The following is a 21,212-nucleotide window of genomic DNA, read 5'->3' as shown; positions in this document are numbered from 1 at the left end:
ATTTGTTCAATGTACTTATAATGATAATTGGGGGACTTAGGGGGGGTTATCTTTGATTTTTGGTTTTTGTTGCTTAATGGTGAGAGCTAAATGGCTGTCTGATGTGCTGTACTAAACCTCCTCCAAGTGCTGTTATACGTTAAGAAATCCTGTTTTACAGTCGTTCCAGGTTTATAGGGTACATTCAAAATCATATCCTCTGATTCCCTCTTTTTTTTTTTTTTTTCCTAATGTGCCATAACAACAGATTTTACAGTTGTTTGTTACTCAGCTCTGCAGGGCCACCTCATGTGTGTGAGAACAATCCAGAGAACATGTATTTTATGCATTAATAGGATTGTTTACTGTGAGCTGAAGTAAACAAGATTGTTTACTGTGAATTAAAGATAATGGTATTTCATAGTGTCATAAAAATTACTTATATTTAACCTTTCTTAGTTGGCTTCTTCACCATAAAAGTTCAGTCAGCCCCTAGGCTGACATTACAAAAGTAGGCCACTAAAAATCATATATAAATGTGTATACATACATATATATATCTCTATATCTGGATATGTATTTAACCACTCTTTAATCTTATAAACCAACACAGTCTGAGAGGTATATTTTGCTCTTAAAATCAGACAGTAGGCCATTGAAAACAACAGTAAGCTTTCGTAATAGATTTTTTTTTTGCAGCTCCAAATTTCATATAAATTTCCACGATGAGTCCTTGATTATCCCAAAAATGATCCTATTGAAGCTGGTGGTGGTTACTGTGAAATGAGTGCATTGCTCAGTATGTTAGAATTGGATGTTTGTTCTGTAATATAGGCTGCGGTAAGGCCTATATGTGCTATACAAAATCAAGGATTCAAAATAAGTTGAAGTTCACAGTGATGGAAGAAAAATTTCTTCCTAAATGAAGTCATTATCCGTGGGTTTATGACCTAGCAGCTAATCAGAAATGTAAACAATAGGATATCTGATATAAATTTTATGTAGATCTGGGTTTTTGGGTTTTTTTGTGGGTTTTTTTTCCCCAAAATGTGGAATATAAGTAATGTTTTTACCCATCTTTGTTTCATATAAAAGATTTTCAGGACTGAAGAGCTGACAGTTTGAAAGCAGACCAGTAAGGGGAGCTCTTGCCAATATTTTAAGCTCGTTAAAAGGAATTGTTGCAGCCTGGGCAATGGTGGGTCAGAAACTTACCGTGCTTTGGACCATCAGGTATGCTTTCAGCTAGAGATGAACATTCTGCTTCAAAGTGTCCTGCTAAAAAGATAGTCACTGTTGGAGATTTTGAAATATTTTTAGTTCAGAAATTTCTTAGCTGTTTAGGTATCCAGTGTTTTCTCCCACAGCCGTGTTACATTAAAATGATGTGTCTGAAATGTGGTCTTGTCATCAGATGTTACTGGTAGGTCTGTGTATCTCCACACCATGAGCCTGCTTTAGAAGTTGCTCTATATTAAGTTACATAATTTTTAATGAGTGTAAATCAAAATAAGTCATTATTAATAAGGGGTAAGATTTATGATTTTTTTCCTCTTTATTTCCTCATAATACAAAATGCATGTGGTTGTAGGGTACCTGTTCTCAACTCACATGCATCATACTGTGTAGAAGACCATACAACATTCAATCTTACTGTATTCCAGTCTGCACTGGGGATTTCTGCATTTTTCTCCTTACAGTGTTGCTTATAATGCATGGAAGTGAGACATGCAGAAAGTTTATTCCCTCCTTGGCCCCCAGATAAGTAGCTTTATTGGTTTACACATATGTAATGGTAAAATTCAGTACGTTCCCTAACCAAACAAAAAACTACAATACCTACCAATTAAGTTTTAATATGAGAGGCAACCCCCCCTAGGTGTGTGAATATTAGGGATTGTATTTTTCATATAGACTGAAAAAGTAATTTTCTCACTTCTGATTGCTTAGCACTAAAAAGATTAAGACTACTAGAAGCAGACCATAAAATTGCTGCCCAGTGAAAAAAAATTCAAAGTGGAAATTTTAGAGCATTAGTGCTAGCTTTTAGCTTTTTGTGCTTGAGCAATTCTAGGTATTGGTAACAAGAAGTGTAAGGTTCCTGGAAGAAGTCTTAAGACTCATAATACCAATGCAGGAATGTGCTTGAACACACCAAAGAAAACCCATACAACACCAAAATGGACAGATGATTGATTAGCCACATAACTAGCCCCTCAGGAAAGAAACAGCAAAGTTTCTGGATGACTACAGACTGAAGGAGTTGACTGTCAGAGCTGTACAGCTGTTCATTTTTCTATTACAGAAAAGATGGCCCCAGCTGTAAATGGCAGGGTGTGCAGAGCAATGGGTGCCCTTGCAGCTGTGAAGATGTCACTTGCAGATGAGATAGTGTTGCCTGTTTCTGCAGTGTTTGCATAGCTCATACACTGTCAGCAGAGAGAGGTACGCACGCCAAGCAAATTCTCTCTCACCATTTCATGTGCTGTGCTCCTGATGTATCAAAGCTAGAGGGGTGAGATGGGAGGGCAAAAGAGAAAAAATGCAGGAAAGAGATGGAAGAGTATTTTAGGTTAGTAACTATTCTTTCCTGTTAATTCTGAAATTGAACAAGATCAGAAGGAGCATAAGGATCAAACAATTTACTTGCAATTACCTAGATCTTAATTGGTTTACAAAAGGCTCTGTGTTTATCCAACCAGAGACCAAACTTTCTTAATATGACACCTACTATTCATTTGCTCTGTCCTGAATAGGACCACTTTTCTCTGTGGAATTATAGTGTAGTTTTACTTCCTCTTAATCTCTTCATTCTCCTACACTGGCAACATTATTATGTGTAAGACATGTTTTTTATGTGTGTCATATCATTAGATATACGGGTATTCCAAAAGCTAGAGTTTCAGCTGAAGTGAGTAACCCTGGAATAATGATGGCCTTCTGAATCATCAACCAGATATGAAAGAAAAATTTCTCTTCAGCTGTAAAATTAAGCATGCTTCCTATATTTGATTTTACTTCTGGTCTAAACAAAGACTAATTTTATCTTTTAATATTAGGGAAGTTATAAAATCAGTATAAAACTGAAGAAAAAAGAAGCCTGGTTTATTAATGAATATTTGAACTCAATATTGTTAAGCACAACCACATCAAGGCCAATGTAATGAAGGACTGTGACAGCTTTTAGTGTTGGTCAGGTTGCCTTTTGGGCAGAGGGAGCTGCAAATAGCATTTGAGAAGAGCCCTAGAGGAGGGATGAAGAGTGGGCAAAGCTAAGCATCTGACCAAATCTGTCAGGAGGACTAGGGAACCTGAAGTCTTGGAATCAGTAAATGTTTCCCCTTTTGGTTTTGAGTAGGGTTTTTAAAAGCTATTTCTGCCTGTTTAGCCTGCTGTGTTACAGCAGGAACCAGAAGGAGCTGTAGAGAGTGGGAAGGAACAATTCTGAGGGTGGATGTGTTTCAGAAGGTGGTTTCTAAAGTATTTTGCTGCAAGTATGAAAAACTAGACCAAATTGAGACTGTCTTTTCAATGTGCAGTTATTCTAGCTCATTTTTTATTGTACTATAAAACAAAGAAACTGTGAAGGTCCAACAAAAAAATTTGTTCGACTTGGTAGCTATGAGAAGCAATCCACTACACTCTAAATTTGAAACAGTGAAGGAAGCTTTCATGTAATGCATTTTTTTCTTTGTCATTGTACTTACATGATTATCATAACCAAAGTGAGTCACAAAAATTTAGAGAAGACTGTGAATATAGTCTACCTGGACCTTAGTAAAGCCTTTGACACCATTTCTCACTGCATTCTCCTGGAGAAACTGGCTGCTCGTGGTTTGGTCTGGTGCTGTTTGGTGGGTAAAAATCTGGCTGGATGGCCAGGCCCAAGGAGGGGTGGTGAATGGTGCTGCATCCAGCTGGTGACCCGTCACTTGTGGTGTTCCTCCAGGCTGAGTACTGGGGTCAGTCCTGTTTAACAACTTTATCAGTGGTCTGGACAAGGGGATTCAGGGCACTTTCAATCAGTTTGCAGGTGACACCAAGGTAGGTGGGTGTGTTGATCTGCTGGAGGGCAGGAAGGCTCTGCAGAGGGATCTGGACAGGCTGGACCGATGGGCTGAGGCCAGTGGTGTGAGGTTCAATAAGGCCGAGTGCTGGGTCCTGCCCTTGGGTCACAACAACCCCAGGCAGTGCTACAGGCTGGGGAAGAGTGGCTGGAAAGTGGCCTGGCAGAAAAGGACCTGGGGGCGCTGGTCAACAGCAGCTGTGCCCAGGTGGCCAAGAAGGCCAGTGGCATCCTGGCCTGTATCAGCAATAGTGTGGCCAGCAGGAGCAGGGCAGGGATTGTCCCCCTGTACTCGGCACTGGTGAGGCTGCGCCTCGAGTGCTGTGGTCAGTTCTGGGCCCCTCACTACAGGAAAGATATTGAACCACAGGAATGAGTCCAAAGAAGGGCAACAGAACTGGTGAAGGGTTGGAGCACAAGTCTTACAAGGAGCAGCTGTGGGAGCTGGGGGTGTTTAGCCTGGAGGAAAAAAGGCTCAGGGGAGACCTTATCAGAGAGACCTGCAGCAACCTGAAAGGAGGTTGCGGTGGGCTGGGGGTTGGTCTCTTTTCCCAAGTAACAAGTGATAAGAAGAAATGGGCTCCACTTCTGCCAGGGGAAGTTTAGGTTGGATATTAGGAAAAATTTCTTCACCAAAAGGTTGGTCAGGCATTGGAACAGGTTGCCCAGGGAAGTGGTGGAATCACCAGCTCTGGAAGTGTTCAAATGGCGTGTGGATGTGGCACTTGGGTATATGGTCTTATGGATACCATGGCAGTACTGGGTTAACAGCTGGACTTGGTGATCTTAGAGGTCTTTTCCAACCTTAATGATTCTATGATTCTACAGCATGCTTACTCTGTTAGAGAAAGAGACCTTTCCTTGCCCAACAATATTTCTTAAGGTTTAGGGAGGAAAGGGATTTTGCAGTCCTTACACTGAGTGGCATTACTGTAAAGGGGGGATCTCAAGGAGGAACAAACATAGAAAATTGAGTGCTAATAAGGATAACCAGACCTTTCGCATCTATAATTTATTTTTGTGTCCTTCTAACACTAGGATTAAAAGGATCAATGAAATCTCTAATCAGGTATTCATGAAAGTGAGGGGTGTTTCTTAAATAATTTTGTTTGGACACAGAGCTTCTTTCTATCATTGTATTATATTTTGCTAAAACCATTAAAAATGCAAAAAGTCATCATATTCTTGCAGTGTATTTTTCTATTCTTAAGTCTAGGTTGAAATGTGGTTTTTTCCCAGTGGAATAAATGAGCTTAAATATTTAGTCATGTATATAGAACTACCCACAATAATGCAGGCATTATGCTGTAATTATACTGGGTTTAATTTGTTGTGGTTTTTTTGGTGGTTTTTGTTTGTTTGTTTTTTTTTTTTTTTTAAGAATTAACATTTGATTTTGCAACAGTCTCTGTATTTGTCATATCTTCTAAATGGAAGGTGATAGTAGAGAGTACACTAATTTGGGACTCTGGTGCTAAACTGTGCTTAAGACCTTGAATATTTTGGTGGCTTTTCTCTTATTATTTCACATTTTTCAAGATTTTTCTCTTTATTTTTGTATTTAAATTTTATCTCCATTGAATTTGGTTGGGGGGGGGCAGGGGGAAGAAAAGGATTGCTTAAGCTTTGCTGTACTGTCCTTTTACTTAAGCTGCTCATGAGACCACACTTGGAAATAAGAGGTTTTGAAGAAAATATGTATGGTATGAGTCTCTGTAGATTTAAGCTGAAAAAATATATAAATTTGTATCTTGGCCATTAAGGCACTTGTCTGAAAAGCCTAGGGACCTTGGAAGTATTTCTGCCAGCTGCTATTTGTTTTAATATTCTAATGTGCTCTTTGCTGAGAAAGTTATATTAATTGATCTTTTTTATATTGTAGACATATTCAAAGGGCTCACTTTGAACTAAGGTTTCATAATGCTAAACTGCTTGTGAAGTGCACAGAAAGGGAGCCTAACCTGATGCAGTAAGTGAAATAAACAAAACTGCTCTGTTTAATAGTGTAACACACAGATAGAAATGTCTATTTCTCCTGGCCCTCCTTAGTACCCATTACAAGTTTAATTTACCATTCTTCAATGTAATTGATCACTGCTGTGATCTGTCTGGACCAGCACACTATTTTTCATATTCCAGAGCTCTCTTTGAAATTCTGGGAGTATTAGCTTCTTTCATGATGTCATCAAATACCTTACAGGTATTCTCTTGCTGACTGACAGGTGCAGATTTTTCTTCTCTTTTCTCTTGATGCCTTCAGTTTAAAATTTTCAAGTCCTTCAATTCATGACTTTGTGCTTTCATATTTAATCCTATTCTTTTTAGTGGTCTGCTTCTGGGAGTCATCCATTATTTTCTGAATTATGTACCTGTTTTTAGTCTAGACTGTATTGTTGACCCTCAGATTTGTGTGATTGGCACATTTTATTAGCACACTCATATTTTTGTTCTAAGGTCACCTAACAAAAATATTAGAAAGGACAGTATCATGACTAATTCTTCAGGGACTCCATTAATTGTATCTCCTCAGTCTGTTTTCTTTGGAGCACCATCCACTGCTACACGTAACTAGTTCTGATCCCTTGCTATCTGTACTAATCTTCATCTCTATAGTTATTATCTTGTGTGGCATAATTTGAAATACTATGTAAAGTTAAAAAAACAAAACAAAAAACAACCCACACATGAATATATTTCCCTTGTTTAGCATTGTAGTGGTTTGATCTCGGCTGGATGCCAGGACTCACCAAAGCCATTCTAGCACATCCCTCCACAACTGGACACGGGAGAGAAAAGAGTTCATGGGCGGAGGTAAGGACAGAGAGAGATTACTCACCAAATACTGTCACAGCCAAGTCAGACTTGAATTAGAGATATTAATTGAATTTATTACTAACAAAATCAGAGCAGGATAATGAGAAGTAAAATAACACTTTAAAAACACCTTTCCACCCACCCTTCCTTCCTTCCCAGCTCCACCTCCTCCCCCTCAGTGGTGTAGGGAGACAGGGAATAGGGGTTCTGGTCAGTTCATCACCATATGTTTCTGCCACTGCTCAGGGAGAAGAGTCCTCCCCCTGCTCCAGTGTGGGGTCCCTCCCACAGGAGACAGCTCTCCATAAACTTCTCCAATGTGAGTCCATCCCACGGGCAACAGTCCTCCCCACACTCTGGCAATGTGGGTCACTCTTCCATGTGGTTTGGTCCTGCAGGCACAGCCTGCTCCAGCCTGGGTTCCCCACAGGGTTGCAAATCCTACCAGGAATCCTGTTCTAGTGTCAGCTTCTCTCTGAAGGGCTGCAGGTCTTGTTTTCCCTTTTCAGGTCTTGAAGAAGGGGGGCAAAATATATGTGGAAGGTTGGACCTGTTTCCACAACAAAAATGAGGCAGGAGGAACCTGGAGTGAACAGCCAGGCAACTGGAGGGTTTGATCAATCCTCCTTCAGCCTGGCTATTCCCTCAGCTACAGAGGAAACTCTTGCTCTCTAGGGCAATCTGCCTAGGTAAGCTGTTTATCCTTTTTCTGATGTGTTCCTCTGTGGTGGAGGAAAATTCAGGGTGAGGTACATCAAAAGGAAATGCCTTTTGGAGTCAGCTGAAGGAGTGGATAGATTTGCGTGTCAAAAAAGGGAGCAACTTAGCATATGAAACTCTCTAATGCATTAAAAATGGGACAGTCATTCATGCTGTAAATCCAGACGGAGGTGAAGGAGGAAAGTAGAATAATGGAGGCATCTACAAAAGTAGCTTTTGCATTGCAAGACATTGCAGTACCTATTCTAAGTTCTGTGAGGTTGTGTTCTGCAAGGTGAATTCTATGTGCCTGCTTTGTTTTTTTTCACCACCTATAAAGGAAATTTTTCTGTTTCTTTTAATTTAGGATATTTTGGCAATTTTCTGCTTCCCTTTATTTCCAGAAGGACCAAAAAACTGGAGTGAAATAAAGACATACCTTAATTTTAGTTTTAGGCTTCTTGATTCTATAGCATATGTAGATGAATTGATCTTGTTGAACTCAAAGGTATTGATAAGTTTTTATAACAGTCAGACTTGTGTGGATTTAATCACATGCCAACACTAAACACTTTTTTGCTCGCCTGCTAATGATTACACCTTAAAGATGCAAGCACTTTTTTGTTGTTGTTTTTGTAGAAATAGGTAACTGATTTTTGTTATTCGATAGTTATCTGGATTTAGTAGATCTGCATCTTAAATGAAACTGTCTTTAGGATGGGATTAGTTATGAAGAGCTGCATTCCAAATGATACTTAAAAAAAACCAAGCAAACCAAAAAACCAAACCCCAAACCAACAAACAAAAAAGTTCCATGTTAAACTAATGGATTCAAGAGGATCTTAATGATTACATTTGATTTTTCAGGTGTACTTTCCCTTTCTCATGAATCATATGAAAAACTTCTATTATTAAATAACCAACCACCTGTGGCTTTACATTTAATGAGATTATAATTAATTAAGATATAGAGAACTATTGGCTCATCAGTTCTGGGAACACAAAGCCCATGGCATTCACAGTTCCGTTCTTTGCAGTGCTAATGTTGATTGGATTTGGAAGGCAACAAAGTCCTGTGCTTTGTTTTCTGTCCCAAGATACCCAAGTTGTATAAGTGAGCATGAACAAAGTGAGCTTGTGAAAGGTGAAGAAATTATGAAAACTGAAATGAAATAGGAAGAAAGTGTCTACAATAAGAAAAAAAAAAAAAAAAAAAAAAAAAAAAAAAGATAAAAGAGTATGAATATTTTACCCGGCAAGAAAAATATGAGATGTGCTACTGGGCAGAACAAGGAAGGTAAGTTGAAGATTCTTTTCTCATAGTTTTTGAAATTAAAAACAAAAAGACATAAAAAAATTTTTGCACAGTTGCTTGTAGACAAATGGAATTTATCATCTGCCTTTGTGATGGTCATTACTAGTGTTTTTTAATGGTGTCTGCCTTTCAAAATAAAGGAAATATTACAAGAAAGTCTTTCTGAAAAAGAGGCCAGCCTTTGGTTCCTTAGAGGGTTGTGAATAGGGGACTAATGGACTGCAGAAATGGACAGATACTAAAGTAGCTGCTTCCTCTCACAGCTGGGTAAAATGAAGAAGCATAGGCCTGGTTATGATTGAAACAGAGCTGAGTTCCTTCTGAAAGAACATGTCTATTTGCTTTTGACCTTAAATTCACAGTATTCCAATAACAAAACTTAACTTACAAACTTTTCTGTGCAGTTACTTGACTGATCTTTATTATCCTGTCAAATTGGCTAAGTAACTAAGTTTTTCTTTAGGTCAGTAATACCAAGAACTGAGAAGAACCAAAGCATTCGAACAAAGAAACAAACAATCAAAAAACCAAATTAAACAAAAATAACCGGGGTTCTTAGGCTTTGCAATAAAATTAACAATGGTGCAGGAGATTACGATTTTAATAACATAACTTTAGGTCAATGTTTCTATTAATTTGTATTGCTGAAGTTGCATTAAATGTTGCAGTTGGATTATTTACATGTTTATACTGTTAGCACCACAATCAAATGAACTGGTACTTTAGGTCAGATTTAGTAGACTGGAGGAGGAAGGGATGAGTGGGTTAGTGAAGGAAAAGATTGTCTATTTCCTTTGGGTTTTATATGTTTTGTACATGTCTTCAAAAATATTGTGAAGTGTGAATTAAGTATGCTTTAAAATGCTTCATTATCCTAGAGAAGTACCTTTAGTCATAGTAAAAAAACGTTCAAAAAAGTACAAAGTAGTTTCACAAACCTGATGCAACACAGTAGCAGTATTTTCCCAAGTGTGATCTCCCGTTGCATTTATAGAGCAACAGCGTCCCATAGGCAAGTTACAAGACTATGTTCTGTTGCCATAAACAGTAGAGATTTTAACTTCTATTTCCACTTTGGAGATAAGGCCTTGTCTCATCTGTAAGGATACCCCTAGATATCTACTCACTCAGATTATGGACTTCATCTGAGATTGCTGTAGCTTCCCTTCTGCACATGGAGGAATGCTGTAATCTATCCCCAGCATGGAAAAAGATCTTCTTAATTCACACATGCAGATGAAAAAGATGGGGACTTGTTCCTCTGTTGCAAGGTTTAAACACCTGAAGTATCTGATTCTAATTCCTGAGACTCTTGTGCATCTGTGTAAATTTATTTTTGGAAGACAAATGTGTTTTGTTGATAGAGTGAGATGGAATAAACATCTTCCCATGTATTTTCCTTCACTCCTCAACACACAACAGGGTGCAGAATGGATGGGATTCCTGAAAGGTATCAGTCATGGTCATGGTGTGTAGAGGCTGGTGAGCAACTACCAAACAGATTTCTCTTGTGATTATGAACCAGCCACAACTTCTAATGCAGCTCAGAAGGGACTCGAGGGCAACACTCTTGCACACAGTTAATGTGCCTGGGGTGAAGAGGACAGGATTACCAAGGCAATTAAAGCTGCAGTGGTGTTTTGCAAACCTCTCTGATTTTTTTCTTTCCTACCTAAATTTATTTCTTATGATGGCCAGTAAACTAGGAATTGAGCTAAGACACAGACCAGATAGCTGAAGTCAGACACAAGGATTGAGTGAACAGTGGTTTGAACTATTCTGGCTCCTCAAAATTTTCTACTGAAATATGTGAAATATAAGCCTACCAGTGGTGGTGGTGATGGCTGTCTTGTGAAGATATCCAGTGGGCAATTCAGGGAAGAACCTGTTCTTCACAGCTCACCATAACAACTCTGTAATGCATCCAGAAATGGACAGCTTAAATTTATTTAGCTATAGGATCTTTTAAGAGGTGTCCCAGGGTTTAGCTGTGTAGTGCAACTGAAAATCTTCAGTAAAAAGCAATTTTTTTCCTAAATGAGAATTTTATTAACAGACAAAATGTATACCCAGCTCTCACACATTATCTCAAGCTTCAGTCTTTCAGATTTTTGCACATGTAGCAGGTCCTCTGGCACAAAGTTTGGCCCCTTCTTGCTACAGGTTGTAAAATAAAATGCTTATGGAGCTTTGGGCAATGCTATGAAAAATATTTACTGTTTCAGTTTCTGAAATGGTCTGTAAGTTTTGGTTACTTAAGCCAGCAGGGGATAGGGCTTTTTCACTTCCAGCTCCCCATGTACCATTCGTTGGATGGCATTTCTAGAGCTGGTAATTGCAGTTTGTTCGAGGTTTCTTTAAATTACTGAGTGCCTCACACCTTTTATGTTCAGGCATTTTGCTACTCCTTTCTGAAGAAAGTGAATGTGCATTGAATGTGATACTAGAACTCAGCGTCAGAGTTTGCTTTTACCTAGGCTCTCCCAGGTCTTGTAGCGTTGGTATCTCTGGATTGTATCCTGAATTTCCAAGTTTGAAGGATAAAGGCATTCCTTCCGACAAGACACCCCCTTGACCCATTACTGTAAGCATTATTTTCTGGGAGCAAAGGTTACGCTTAGCATGGGACACTGGTCAGCACAGTTAATTTTCGCTCGCTGTGGCATTTGGTGTGAGACAAAATGCAGGAATACAGCGCGTGTTATTCTTGCGGGGAGGAGTGTGAAGTACACGATGGGGCTCGATGCCCCAGATATTGGCACCAACTTACTTTCCTTCTTTCTCAGCCCTGGAGGCAGGAGGGGCAAGCTCGCTCTCAGCGCTTTGCTGTCACATCACGCCCACTATTGTGATTTCTGCTCCAGCGGGCGGTGAGGGGCTGGCGGGGCACAGGGACGTGCTGGCGGCTGTTTCCCCCAGAAACGAGCTGTCAGACGAGCTGTCCCCACGCCTCGCTACGCTGTGTCCCGGCCGTGGGCCAGCCCCGCGTCCCGGCGGGGCCCATCCCGGCCCATCCCGGCGCGGCCGGCGGGGGCGGAGCCGGGCCGGGGCAGGGCGGCGGTCACGTGGCGGGGTCACGTGGCGGGCGAGCCGGGCCCAGCCGCCGCCGCCGCTCCGGGAGCGGTGAGAGACGGAGCCGGGAGGGCGGGCAGGGAAGGAGGGAGGGGAACAGGGAGCGGGAGGGAGGGAGCCCGCGGGCGCGAGTGGCCGCCGCCCGCTCCGCTGCTGCGCCGAGGTGAGTGCGGGAGGTGGGGCGGCATGGGCCGGGCGCTGTGCGGGGCCGCGGGAGGCTCCGGGGCTGTTTTCCTTTTGTTCCGGTGGGCGCCGGCCGCCGACAGGGCGGTCCCTCTCCCTGGGGGCGGTGGGGTCCCGGTGCGCCGCCGGGACGTGCGCGTCCGCCGTGTGCCGCGAGCCGCGTCCTTCCCGCGGCGGTTCCCCCGCGCCCGGCGGGCACCGGCCGGGATGAGCCTTCGGAACGCGGGCGGGAGGCTGCCTGGAGCCCCCGTCCTACGCGCACACCTGCGGCTTCGGGCCGTGGGGCAGGGGTGGTGCCCGCCCTCCCCCGGAGGTCCGGGAGCGGCCGGGGGGTCCGGGAGCCCCGGGCGGCGGCGGGGAGGGAAGCGCTGGCTCCGGCATCACCTGTGACTCTCCGTGCACCGCCCGTAGCGCTGCCATTTGTAAATATTTTTGTCTTTTTCTTCTATTTTTTTCCCCTTCCCGCTACGTTCCCCCCGTGCCCCCGCCTTAGCGGGGTTGGGGGTGGCGGGGGGCGCACGGTTCGGAGTCGTGCCCCGCGATGTGCAGAGATCCGCCTCAGGAGCGCAACTCCTTCGCATTCTTTGTGTTGTGTCTTCTCGTCGTACCTTTCATTAAGCGTCTGTGTGCGAACGTGTTCCAGCACCTTGGCTTCCTAAAGGTTTCCGAAAAAGTGCAGGAATCGTTTACCGGTTCAGTGCTTAAATTTGACTGAGACATTAGAGCAGGCGATTAAAACCAGCTGTATGGGGTGAGATCAAAGGTCTGTCTTGTTTGGATTGCCGTTTCTGCAAGTGGCACATAGCAGATGCTTAGGAAACACCATAACAACAGGGTGAGCGTGCTGTGATTCTTTGGGAAACCAGCCAGGCCTCCAGCAATTTGAGGTTAAGGGATTGCCTGAGTCAAATGTGATGTTATTGTATTTAAGAGTCCTTTTTTGCCTGTGGCTTAGATATACATGTTTTTCAAATGAGAACTAAACAAAGGCCTTTTAATAGAAAATGTTTATCTTAAAAAAATATAATTGCAGTCATATTATTGTCATAGGTAGTTTCATTTTGCCAGGATTAAATTTGCCTGTCCAAGAATTACTGATTCATGAGCAACGTCCTGTGTTTTGAATAGGTAAGGGGTATTTGCAGTGGATATTTTTTATACCTATGAAAACTGTAAATAAAAAAAAACGTTTCTTAATGTTTGTTTTTGAAAATAATTTGCAAACTTTAAATCCTAAAGTAACTGTTTAATAAAATGAAGTCTAGTAAGAGCTGTGTCAAAATAGCAAGTGTTTTACCATAATACAATATTGACAGCTTTGGAGATGATCATATGAACCACTAACATTTAACTGTTTATACTTAAGCTTAAACTTAAATTGTTGTCTCATTGTGTCAAGATTTCTGGTAAAATTATATTGAGGATACCATCACAGATTTTTCCACAATAGCAAAATCATGATGATCCCCAGGGATGCTAGCTGTCAGCTTGATCCTGTAATCCTAATTCAAGGAATAGCTTCACGCCAGCAGTTCCTAACCTGATTGCTCTTATAAGGAACATTTGCGCGAGTGGGCCTCATTTTTCACAGGCAGTGGGAATGTCAGGCAAAGTAGAGCTATTTCAAAAAACTGCATATTCCCCCACGCCCCCAATGGAATTTTGTAAGAAGGTCATTAGCAGTTTCTTGGGGGCTGAAAGGAGGTAGTGGGTTGATAGTATATATAGATAGCTATTTATAAGATTAAAAATAGCTTAGAAAACTGACAACTATAACTGTTATGAATTATTTTCATAGAAAGACAATTTATTTTTTTGTGCATTGCATCACTGCTTCTGACAACAGACTGGATTTATCACCTAGTCAACAGGTATTTATTGTAAAACCCTTAACACATTCATTATTCTATGAAAACCCTACTCATGTTGAACTATACTGAGCCCGTGGTGGACAGTTTAAAATATTCATTATATTTCCTTCAGTAAGGCAATGAATAGATTTAAATGGTTCTGTTGTGAACTTGCACCAAGAAAGCTGTTGTCATGCAGCTGATTCATTTTTATCACAAAAAATTGATTCAGCTGAACTTTCAAATAAAATCAGTTTTGTTTATAGCTAGCCTTTAGAAAAAGTTGTACTTGTTTTATGTAGTTAATAAGCATACTTATAATACACAGCTTTTAGCACTGCTTTTCATTAGTAGGTCTCAAAGCACCTTGCAAAAGAATTGTGTAATTATTCCCTTCTTATCTTAGGGTAATTATTATCATGTAATCTAGTGCTCATAAGGAGATCATTGTCTGCTGTGATTGCTATAAGGAGCTCTAATGATAAAATCAGACCTTTTGATTTAATTCTTTTTTTTTTACAATAAAACCGCAACAAACTCGCCTTTCTGTTTCTGTTATTCATTTAATGAGGACTGAGGTAATTTCATACCACACCTTCCATGCCAGTGTTGGGAGCTAAGCCTATGCTTTATAGAGGACAGACTTCTCTTCCCAATGTCAGAAGAAACCTTGCTGAAGGCTTAACTATATTCATTGATGAGTTAGAAAATGCTTCAGGACAGTTCCTATTAAGGTGATCCAGGTACTAATGGTGCACATCTCTAGTTCAGTCACCAGGGAGCTTGACTGCTCAGAGAGTTTGTCTGTATGTCTCTTGATATCGATCAGGATTTTTAAAAAGTGTGTGTGAACGAGTGAGTTACATGGCCAGCATCCTCATATCTTAGGTGTTTTGCTTCATTTCTACTATGGTAGAGTTGGTAGAAATGGTACAGAATATTTCATTTTTTAGAGTCACTATCAGTGTCTCATTTTTGTAATGCATCTGGTGGCAGAAAAACTTCTGATGTGCAATACACGTCTTTAAGTTGTTTTCCAACTCTCTCTCAGTTGGGATGTGCAGTTGTTTATTACTAATTACATTATTAGTGCATTTTCATAGTTACTTAGAACTTGAGGTCTTACGATGGGTGGATAGTTGGCAAAATAGAACAAAAAGTTGGTGTTTTTTAAAAATTCAAGATAATATATTAGGTCATTGTCATTTAGGGATAAAATACAAATTAGGAAATGTATGGTATATTTGATAATGGAAATATTATAATTATGGTGTACTATATGCTAAATAATATGGGAACTGTCTTCCTAGACAGTGTAATGCTATCAAGAAACAGAAGCTTGTATAACTTAGATCTATGTCATAAACCTTTTATTAAAGAGAACAAAGGCTTAGCCACTGTAATAAAATGTTTGTCAGAAGTTGGGCAGGTGTGGACAGTGATTTCAGTTGGCTCTCTGTAGAAACAATGTGTTCTTGTTGGCAGACTTGCATCTAGATTTCACTTAGATTTGTGTGGTTTTGGATTATTTGGAAAAAGGTCCAAGAGGAAATGTTTTGAGAAGTCCAGTTTCAAGAAACTGCCTGTTGCTGTGCTCATTGTTTTTGTGTGACTCTTGTTTTGATCCATGTTTTTATTATTTGATCCATTGTTTCTCTGTTGTGTAATTTTTATTAATGCCTTGTCTACATCATTGTACAGTATTTAAAACTTTAGTATCTTTTAAATGGTTCACAATAATAGCTTTTACTTTGTGCTCGCACCCATGAAAGGCCTCAGAAATACTCTGCTTTGTGCCATATCCTTGATAGCTATAAGATATCAGATCTGGTCTGGAGAACGTCCCACTGGAAAGCTGGGCTGTGTACTGTGGAGGTCCTTTGATGCCTTCTGCATAGTTTGAGAGCTAACAGACCCAGCTGGTAGTCATACACTTTCCTGATGCCCTGGGTTTGAACAGTCTCCTACATACTTGTCTAGTGCAAAATACTCTTTGCAAAACATTAGCTTGAAGGCTGACTCTCCCATTAGAATAGAAAGATCTAGCATTTCTCAATACTCGCATCAATCCATCCTAGCAGTTCCTCCTCTGCTTTGTATGTGCCATGGAATAGATTCCTCTCCTTTGAAAACACTCTTTTCATTAAATATTTGTTGAAGCAAATATCTAGCAGCTGAACTGTTTTCTAAATAAAATCCTCGTATATCTCTTGTTTCACTAGTTTGAACAATAAATTTCAAAGGTGGCCAAATCCATGCATATAGCCATTTAAAGAGTATTGGTGCAAGAGAATTACCAGTGGTCTCTGGCACCACTTAAGCAGACAAAAGACATGAAGAGGAGCCATAAATGTTGGACACAATATGCAAGAAAAGAATCCGTCTGCATGTATAGCAAGAATATGATAGAAGAGCAGTATTTTTGAAGATAAGTAGCAAGTAAAGTTATTGGGAAAAGCAAAGGTTGACTGCCTGCTGTGATTGTGATGGATCACAGTCCACAGGAGACTCTTTAGTTGGAGAAAGACCATAACTAACAAAATTCTTAAATGAGGGAGAAAGCACTCTCACTTTTATTCTCTTTTGGATGCAGTATCTAATACAATGTGAACCTTGGTCTTCTGAGCATGCAAGCATTAGTAGCAATGCTATTGCTGTCTCTGCTTTATAAAGAACAGATCTCTCTAATGGAATGGTGGGATGACTTTTATTAAATCCTTTCAGTTGTAAATAACTGAAAAATAAAACATAACCCTAGAGATCTTCCTATCTAAAATCTGATTAAAATACACAGAAGGTAGATTGACTAACACAATTCCTGTCTTGCAGATCATGGAGGTTATGGATAATAGTTACTGTTGTATAAAAATAGAAAGAAATGTTACTCATAAAGCTATTTTAAGTATTAAGCAAAAGTTTTAAGGGGGAGTGAATTCAGCTAAGGAAGGAGAAAGAGTTGCATACTTGTGGTGTCTTCCCCAACTCTCACGAGTCATGTAAGTATATTAAGAACTGTTACTATATAAATATCTTGGCTACCATACAAGTGCCCTACATAGTGTTTGGAAATGAGGGACTTGAGCAGTGTAGGTGTTGAACCAGCTTTAGATATTGTACCTTCTTTTTTTCCTAGGCACAAAAATACGGAGCTATGAATGGCATATCAGCTCAGACTAGAGGTGTTTCTACATCAGTATCTTGTTTTTAACAGTGAATGATAGCAGATGCTCAGGGCAGAGTATGATAGGGTGTACAAATAGCTGGATGTCTGAAGGGAAGTGTGACTGGGCTCTAGCAGGGTGCAGTTTAGGGGTCTGTGGGCAGATGGTATTTAATCATTTGGGTTTTAATAGTTGTGGTGAATTTATGCCATCTTTTTTTTGAACCCCTGATAGCTTTAGCATCTGCAGCATCCTGTGACACAAGAATGGCAAAAGATTAACATGTCCATTTTTAGTTTGTCTGTTGCCAGCTTAAGAATTACAATCCTCCACGCCTTTAATTTGCTTGATGTAAAACCCTGTTATTTTTAATTTGTAAAATTTGATAAGAAACTTCTATGGATAAAGTTGAGTGCTTGATGAGAACATTCCATGAGAACACATGGAATGTCAGGCCTTGTATGCAAACTCCTGTTTACTGTGAAATACAAAGAACTGACTCTTCATAAAAGTTCTTTTCACTTTGAGTCCATTCATCTTAACATGGAACCTGAGAAATGCTTATAGCAAGTTTTGCTATTAACAATGTATCTTTTTGTAAAGACTGTGGACTTCCTATCTACTGTATATGAATTCTATCTCTAGAAACATTTTGAGCATAAAAAGTTGGCCTGTGGAAAGTAATTGCCAAGTTTATAAGATTGAAGAAAGTTTTGATTGAGGTTTTAGAAGAGCTTTCTGTAGTTGCATAGTAAAAGACTGGTATTCTATCCAGTTCCAGTAGTTGTTAAAAAAAAAAAAAAAGACATTCCTGAATAATTTGGAAACAGAACAATATGTAAATGAAATGGCTCTTTCCTATGGTCAGTACAGGAACTTTCACTTAATCTATAAAGAAATAATGATGTAAGTCAAATGGGTTTGATTTGCATTTCCTGGCTTGGATTGGGACTTTTTTTTGAGGACTTTTCTAGTTTGATGTGGACTTATCCCTGGTTAGGATTTCTGCTTCCTTCTCTTATCTGGTAGGGTTTGTTGGAAGATCTTTAATGATGTTTCATGCTTAAGGTTTGATGCTTTATGGCACATATATATATGTATTTATTTTTTAAATTTGTCATCAGAAAATGAGGCGACAGCTTCCATTGTCCAGTAAGTGTTTATGGATTCAATTGGGTATAGCAATTAAAGTGTTTGAATTCTAGGAGAGAATTAAATAAATTAATTTGTATTTTATATTGACGTGGGAAGCTATGCAGTGAAAATCTGCTAACTTGCATGAATGATCAAGGGATAAAATTAAACCAGCTCATGTTACAGGTATGCAGTTTGGAACCATTTGCTGTTTTTCTAAAGTGGAGATGCATATATAAAATAGATTAAAAATAGATTAGAGCAGTGGGGGAAGGCATATGGTTCTTCTGAAGATACCTATATGAAGTCTTATTGTGAATTGTAACAGAGCCTTATGAGCAGGAATTAGTCTGTTTCTCTCAATAGACAAAGCTTTGATGCAGCAATAGGGTTCTATTAAAAGCAAATACAAATCATAGGATTAAGTCCTCTTTCTCTGAGTTACAGACCTTTTAGAAGTGGATTCCTTCCAGATTTTGCCAGCCCACTGAGGAGACATTGTCCTCCTTTACACCAGTAGAATAACCCTGTGGAACACGTATTAAATCCAACAAAATTTATTTTCTGGTGTTGCAAAGAGAATTTTTGAATTTGAAAGTCTGTTCACTGGACCTGTAATAAGATTGAGGAAAGTATACTATATAAAAAAGTATCATTTGAGCTCCGTACTTGTGCTAGGAGTGTGCCTGTACAGTATTAGTCCCTCCTCCCAGAACCCTCAGGGGCTCATGCTGGGTTAAGTGCAGTGGCAGCATCTTCTGAAAAACACCTCAGCCTGCATGCTGCAGGTCTGATTAGAAAGGTGCTGGTATGCTCTTCTACAGAGGAGATGGGCATGGAGAGAAGACATAAGTAAACCAGCAAAGATTAGGTCTACTCTTGCATATAATCCACATATTATCACAAGAACTGTATATTATATACTTTGCAGTAGCAAATAGCTGACTGTGTCTTTTAGGAAAACTTATTCTATCAAAAAATACCCATATCCAATGGATGAATAACAATCCGTGGATGACAAAGAGATGGTGAAGGTGCAGGGGCAGGGGTGAAATGAAGCAGTATGAGAATTTAATAACCATATTGACTCTTAGGGAGGATTCACTATGACTTTTTAAAGAAAGGATTTTAGACACTGGCGGCTGTGGCTTTTGCATGGTATCTTTTAAATCCTATTAAGGAGTTATAGAGGACTTTGTTTGTTTCCTTAGTTGTTATGAATTAGAAGTCAGTAACAGAAACCCCCCCCACAAACTAGTACTTACTTTTATTAATAAAGGAGTTGGAAATTGCTCTTTTTTTCAAGGATTTAAATGAGAAACCACTGAAGAAAGAGTGATGTTGTAGCCTGGGATTTGAGGAAGAGGATGTATAGAAAATTCTTACAATACAATTTCTCTTTCAGTACTGTATTGGTCTGTTTTGCAGTTATTAATTCAGAAAGCAGATAACCTGAATGATAGTTGCTCTGGGCTAAAAGTGACCATTAATGCTGCAAGATCTCATAAAAGATAGTCTCTTATTTCCATGAGATGCAACAGTAAAGTCTTTTGTCTCTGTCATAGGAAGTTTATGTTCCAAAGGTTGGATAGTTGTCTTCCCCTTCTCCCTTTGGAGTTTGCTTTAAATACTTCTGGTGGCTTGGAGAGAAAATATCTGTGATTTGATTGTCTGGTGCTGTGGTGCCAGAACAAGCTCTTGCAATTTTAAAATAGTATTACTTGTTAAAGCTCCAGAAATACTAGGAAAACTTCGTTCCCTGCTTTGGATTTGAATTTGTGTCCATCCTTATTATCCAAAGATGCCAGGGAAACCAAGAAATAGCCACCATTTGTTTAATAAAAATTCTCTTAATCAAATGACCTTTGCACGGGAAATGATAAAATTTTTATAGTGCCTTCAGAAGGAGATTTGCTACTTTTGCTATTTTTTTGTTAAAAAAGATACAATGGGACAGATACACTGTGAGGATTTGGATCATACTGATTTGCCTCCAGCGGCATTGTCACAGCTTTGACAAATATCATGCCCAATGTCTGAGTGTCCATAGTGATGTGCAACTGTCTGTTTTCACTTACATTTACTTGTGCTTTGTTTTGTTGGTGTGGAGACACAATATCTCGGGCTTTCTGAGCCTAGCACTTGCTCAAGCTGTGAATAACTTTTCTGCCTAGGAGTATCCTAAGAAATTTGGGTTGTTGCCTTCTTCACTGGCAGGACTAGTGTGGAAGGACCGAATGGAAAATCCTTAAGTGCTGACATTGCTCAGTTTTGTTTCTGTTTTGATTGTCTCTAATGACATCTTTAAGTGCACCCATCCACGTGTGGGGCGATAACACTTGATAAGAATAGGCTTGAGGTCAGATAGGTTTAATGGAGAAAGCACTGGAGAACCTACTAAGGAGTTCATGAGTTCTTTCAGTTTGTGCTCTTAATTAGGCTGTGAACTTGGGGCATGTGGGGTGTATTGTTTATGTGTATTTTCGTTTCTTTGTTTGTTATGGTTTTGATTTAAATTGTCTTTCAATGTTTAGGGCACTTTCTTCCAGTCTTTCTGGTTAAGAGTTAGGACCATATTTCCTGAATGTTGGTATTGTTACTCTTTGCCTTCATTGAAATTCACAATTTTGTGATTTTGTGGAATGCCAGGCAAGAGACTGCATTTTGTTACTCCTTCCTGATTTCCTCTACATCTTTATAGCAAATGTGATCAGGAGAGAAATCTTGGGGGTTTCTTTTGTTTAGTTTTAAAACTCCTCATTCTGTTAGCTGATCTAAAAACCTACCTGGAAAATTACTCCAATTTAAGAATAAATAACAATTGCATGCAGGCATACTTGGCTGCACAGCAAGATCTATTTTTAGAGAAGGTTTCTGCCCTGTTTTTTCTTCATTTCAGATTCAGAGTTTTACGTTCATTTGAGACATCCTAAGGAATT

The 21,212-nt window shown here is 39.7% G+C and overlaps 1 protein-coding gene and 1 long non-coding RNA gene across 2 annotated transcripts in view; both read left to right on the top strand.

Annotated features, from left to right (window-relative positions):
* Positions 1-1,970: 1,970 nt before the first annotated feature.
* LOC128805005 (uncharacterized) lies at positions 1,971-8,007 on the top strand. Its single transcript, XR_008436237.1, has 4 exons — positions 1,971-2,424; positions 5,928-6,014; positions 6,753-6,856; positions 7,106-8,007. It is a non-coding gene; the product is annotated as an uncharacterized LOC128805005 (long non-coding RNA).
* A 2,934-nt stretch (positions 8,008-10,941) lies between these two features.
* Positions 10,942-21,212, top strand: part of TULP4 (TUB like protein 4) — a 146,139-nt gene continuing 135,868 nt past the window's right edge. Inside the window, 1 exon segment of the mRNA XM_053973405.1 lies at positions 10,942-11,996. The gene's annotated coding sequence lies outside the window, so the exon portion shown is untranslated.

The sequence above is a fragment of the Vidua macroura genome, chromosome 3, assembly GCF_024509145.1.
Source record: "Vidua macroura isolate BioBank_ID:100142 chromosome 3, ASM2450914v1, whole genome shotgun sequence".
Lineage (NCBI taxonomy): Eukaryota > Metazoa > Chordata > Aves > Passeriformes > Viduidae > Vidua > Vidua macroura.
The sequence above is the reverse complement of the archived record's forward strand: the minus strand, read 5'-3'. Positions and strand labels throughout refer to the sequence as shown.